The 5,626-nt window shown below is 38.2% G+C and overlaps 1 protein-coding gene across 1 annotated transcript in view; it reads right to left on the bottom strand.

Annotated features, from left to right (window-relative positions):
- Window positions 1-5,626, bottom strand: part of DYSF (dysferlin) — a 209,043-nt gene that overhangs the window by 25,372 nt on the left and 178,045 nt on the right. The gene's annotated exons all lie outside the window — the stretch shown is intronic.

Here is a 5,626-nt window from a genome sequence, read left to right as displayed (position 1 = left end):
ATCTGCAGTATGGCTTTGTATTTTCTCTTCTACCAAGAAATGTTAAAAAAGAAGTGTGGGTTTTTTTTAATTGTCTTGATAGGAGAGAACTTTTGGGCTTTTGATCTTATTATTGTAAGTTCTCATTTGGGGCACCTGGATGGCTCCGTTGGTTAAGTGTTCGACTCTTGGTTTGGCTCAGGTCATGATTTCATGGTTCATGAGTTCAAGCTCTGCATCAGTAAGGCTCTGTGCTGACCGTACAGAGTCTGCTTGGGACTCCTCTCTCTCTCTCTCTCTCTCTCTGCTCCTCCCCCACTTGCTCACTCTGTCTCTCTCTCAAAATAAATAAATAAACTTAAAAAAATAAGTTCTCATTTTGTGGCATTATAATCAAAAACATCGTCAGTGGTATGCCACTTTTTGAATTTTACTAAAGTTTTCTTCATGACCTGTTATGTGGTCAATCTTTGGAACTGTGCCAAAGGCGTCTGTGTTTTCAGGCTGCAGGGCTCAATCAGGTGAATAACTAACCCAGTTCTCTATCTCCTCTTATGTTTGTGTCCCCCTTGACCCGGCATGAATTGAGAGGAGAGAAAAATTCATCTCTCCCTAACTAATATTTCTTCTTTTGTCTCCTGTAACTTCTGTTTTGTAAATATTGATATTGTGTTATTTAGCACATAGGTTATTTTCAGAACTGTCACCTCTTGGAATGGAACCACTTAATGTTATAAAGTGTCATTCTTTGTCTCATTCATTTGAGGAATGTGAATCGACTCTCATCTAATAATAAGACTGTGACTTCCGCTTTTTTTCATCTGCATTTGCCCGACACACATTTCCACAATCTTTTCTTTTCAACCTTTATGAATCTATTGAGACTGGATTTAAATTTTGTAATTAATGAATGATTGATATGATAAGCACTGATATGATAGATAGGTTTGATCTGGGTTTATATTTATATTTATGTAGTCAGATATGTTTGTTACATTTCCCAATTTCATTTTTTTATTTTTTATTTTTTTTAGTTTTAATTTTATTTTTTTAACATTTATTTATTTTTTAGAGAGAGAGAGACAGATCATGAGTAGGGGAAGGGCAGAGAGAGAGAAGGACACACAGAATCAGAAGCAGGTCCCAGGCTCCAAGCTGCCAGCACAGAGCCTGATTCAGGGCTCGAACCCATGAACTGTGAGATCATGACCTGAGCCGAAGTTGGACGCTCAACCGACTGAGCCATCTGCTTTTGAAAATCTTTGCCTGCATGGTCTATTTTCTGTGTGTGTGTGAGTGTGGGGGGGGGGTGTTTCTGATATCTAGAATGCACTGTGTTTCTATTCTAATATTATTATACATTTATATATACTACTAATTCTCTAAGTCCTCTCTGTCTTTAGGAACAGTATTTATGAGATTTCCCTAATATAGCAATAATAAAATAATGGAATTTTATCTCCCTCCCCACTCCCTCTCCTTTACTCTGGTTCTGGCAGTATTGTCCTCCTCAGTATTTACTCTCTACTATTTGCTTATAATTTGCTTATGCTCCTGTTATTTGATTTATCAATTTTAAATGTAATCCTGTCATTTGAGTTGCCAATTTTAAATACAATCTCTATTTATTATACAACATACTAATCCATGTTCTTACTCTGCATGCCATCCTCTTTCCTCCTTCTGTGCCTAAGTTTTGTCAGTTTTGTGACTTCCACATTTTCACCACACATATTTATATTCTGTCCTATTACTCTAATCCTGCCACTTATTTTCATTATAGGTAAAATATGGTCACAGACAGTCCCTTCGTTCTGGCTTTCCCCATTATCTCCTAACTGAGTTCATTCTCTAGGAGTTCCTCAAGATGGGGGCATGCAACCTATATCCCCAGTTTCTGAATATGGCACCTGGGTGTCTGTAGCCATTGTGCCTGAATGGCAGCTTGGCTGAATATAAATCCTGGGCCACCCTTTCTTTCCTTGAGATTTTACATATGGTGCTTTACTGTCTTTGGGTTTAATTATTAAATATTGTTGTGGAGAAACTGAGGCTACCTTCCTTTATTTCCTATTTTAAATGACTTAATATGAAGTCATTTAAAGAGAAAAGAGAAAAGAGAAAAGGGTATGACTAGCACAAAATTCCTCCTTTACCTCCAAAGTCCAATAACATATACCAGGATATGTCTCAGGGTTGACCAATCTGGGCTGATTTTTCCTGACCCACAGTGGACCTTGTAGTATGTATATTCAGGTATTCCTTCACTCCAGTGACATTCTATTACACTCTAAGTGTCTTTTTGTTTTAGTTCATTGTTTTGGTTGTCTTTCTCAAAGACTCCAATTATGCAAATGTTGGATCTCTTTTCCCTGATTTCTATATCTGTTATTTTCTCTTTTTTGTTTTATACTTCTGGGTTTTTTTAATTTCCATATTCTTTAGCTGATTTCCATCAATTCTGTCCTCTACCCCTTCCTGTGTGACCCTTCTGCCCTGTGCCCCTTCCAACCTGCTCCTTTCTTCTTTTTCCTTCCTGAATCATACCAGTTCACATAGCAGGTCTCCTCTTCCCACCATCCTTTGAGTTATTTCATTTCTGCTTTGCAGTCTGACTGTCCCACCTCTGAAGTGTTCACTGTAAAATATTTCATTTCATCTGCCCCTTGGAAAAATTTGCCTGGTGGGTATATATCCTCTTCTCTAAGTTTTGATTTTTCGTAGTATTTTTTAATTAATGCCCTGAGAGTTCTTTTATTATTTCTCATCATGAAAGGTGTTGGATTTTTCTAGCCTGATTATTTCCTTTGCTCCCCCCACAGAGGCAGATTGCTTCCTGAAAACTGGCTCATCTATGTGATTCTTGGGTCGCCCCACTTTCTCTGCTTCTCTGAATCAGACCAGGTCTAAGGGGCATTTGTCTTCAGCCTGAACCTTACTCCAAAGTTCCCATATCCATTACTGAGAACAAAGGGGGATAACTTTTATATTTCATGGTGAAACCTCAGCTTCAGGAACCATATTTTTAAACTACTTATTATAAAGTTTTCAAGCAGACACAAAAGTAAGGATAATAGATAATAAGCATCCATGTGCCTAAAACCTGTCTTAATTAATTCTCAACATTCTTTTATTCGGAAGGATGGTGCTTTCTGAGACCTGCTACCACTATGACCTTTCATCGTTTTCTCTTCATCTACTGCCTAGTGGCTCCTACCCAATCTTGGTTGCCTTTGGACAGCCCTTACATGTATTTTGGAGTCTGCGGGTTTTATTTGTTTCCAACTTTTACTGAAAATGGAGTTTGTGGGTTTGAATGATTTCCAGAAGAAAAAGGGGAAAATGCTGACTTATGCAGCCATGTTCATACTGGAAGTCTCAATAAAATACTTTTTAAATTTCCAAGTGGTTGGTCTTTCTGTTTAAACTTTTGTTATTAATTTCTCATTTTATTGCATTTTAATCTGTCTTGTATGATCTCTGCTCTTGGTAATTTATTGTTAAATTAATATGTGATCAGGTTTTGTAAATATTCTCTGAGCATTAGGAAAAAAATGTATTCTTTTTTTATTATTTTTCATTCTCTATTTTAAAGCTAGTTTTGATGTAGCTTAACAAATATTTTACCTTGTTATTCAGACCTCTCATTTCCTTATTTATTTACTTGTTGCTTCATCTGCTTAGGAGAGAGAGGCATTAAAATCCCCACTGCAACTTTAATTTCTCTCATTTCATGCTTTTATTTGTGTGAGGTATGAGTTTACATATTCCTACCATTTTTGTTTTAAATATGTCTAAGCTTTACTGTCCTGTACATAAATATTTGGGGTTTTCTCACTGAGATGTGTATTTTTTATTTATATAAAACACACATTTTGGGGGCGCCTGGGTGGCTCAGTCGGTTAAGCCCCCGACTTGCTCAGGTCAGATCTCACGTTCGTGGGTTCAAGCCCCGCATCAGGCTCTGTGCTGACAGCTAGCTCAGAGCCTGGAGCCTGCTTCAGATTCTGTGTCTCCTCTCTCTGCCCCTCCCCCCCTCATGCTCTGTCTCGCTCTGTATCAAAAATAAATAAAACATTAAAAAAATAAATTTAAAACACACATTTTGTTTTCTTTGCTTTTTACTTTAAATTCTATTTCTTTTTATTTGCACTTACCTTATTTTGTTTGCCATAATATTTATTTTTTAGCCATTCTAAGTTGTACTGTTTTAGACATACCTCTTAAAGACAGTTGAATTTGATATAGCTGAGAGTCCTTATCACTTAGTAGAAAAGTTTAATCCATTTTCATTTATTAGGAAAACAAATATGTTTTATTCATTTTCTGTTGTGTTTTTCTATAATTTTTGTTTTCTGTGTTTTCTTGTTTGTATCTTTTGTTTTCTATCTTTTGCTACTGAGACTGAGTTGTATTTTCCCCTATGCCAGTAATTTCTAAAATGTGTTTTTTTTTTCTCCACCCATTGTGCTCTCCATTCTCTCCATAATGCTACAGGCTATTTTTCAAAAACTCATGGTAGTGGTGGTGGTTTTTTCTATTTACTTATCTTTAAAGGACCAAGGTTCCTTCCAGGTCTGGTTCCAACCACCCCCACTCCCATCCCCTGCCCCAGGAAACAGGTTGAATGCGTATTGTTTTGGACGGTCCATGTTCACTTGGACACTGTCAGAGAGTTCCTCGGAGAGGTCAGGCTGGAGGGCTGCGTGCCAGTTCCATGTCCAGCATCTGAGGGGGCCAGGGCCACGGGCCACACTGGCAGGAGTCCTCATTCTTGGTTTCTCTCATTTTCTGGCAAGGCCACAGTAACACATGCCAGACCCAATGTGTCGGACCTTCTTCCTGGTACACAAATACTTCAGTCTCTTTGCCCAACCTCACACACCCAATTGCAAGTCAACAAAGAATTTGCTGCCTCAGGAGGCCTATGCCTTCAGAGCCACTGCTGCTGCCTGAAGCTGCATATCTGTCATGCAGGCCTCCTGGCACCATTCACCCAGAAGCCCCCCAGTCTACCAGAGACAACTCTTGCCACCTTGTGGAATCACCCTCCAGAGTGGCTACCAAAGGCTTTCAGCCAGCAGAACTACCTGAAAGCCCAGACCACCCACCACTCGAACTGGCCTCAAATCTCATTCATCCAGTGCCCTTCCCCCTCCCTGTGTCTAACAGTCCTTGCATACCTTCTCTAAGGAGGCTTGCCAGGCAGAATACAGCAAACTACAGGACACCCACTCAAATTTGAATTTCAAATAACTAAAATAATTTTGTTAGATAAGTATGTCTCATGCAATATTTGAGGCATAAGACATATTTATCTAACAATTATACAAGATACTTAGACTAAAATATTATTCATCATTTTTCTGCAATTCAAGTGTAACTGAGCACCCTGAATTTATTTGGCAACCCTCTCCAGGACCCTCTACAACTCCTCTGGGGTGTAACTTTGAGTCACCTCTGGTTATCTTTTTTTTAAAGCAGCCTGCTTTTAAAAAGCATAATTGTATTTGTGGAATTTCCTCAAAATACCAGAATTTGGCTGACTCATCCCTGGCTTTGTTTTTGTTTGGTTGGATGGTTTTGGGGGGTTTTCTTTGTTGTTGGGGTTTTTTGTTTTTTTTTTTTTTTTTTTTTTTTTTTTTTT

Source organism: Suricata suricatta, chromosome 4, assembly GCF_006229205.1.
Source record: "Suricata suricatta isolate VVHF042 chromosome 4, meerkat_22Aug2017_6uvM2_HiC, whole genome shotgun sequence".
Classification (NCBI taxonomy): domain Eukaryota; kingdom Metazoa; phylum Chordata; class Mammalia; order Carnivora; family Herpestidae; genus Suricata; species Suricata suricatta.
The sequence above is the reverse complement of the archived record's forward strand: the minus strand, read 5'-3'. Positions and strand labels throughout refer to the sequence as shown.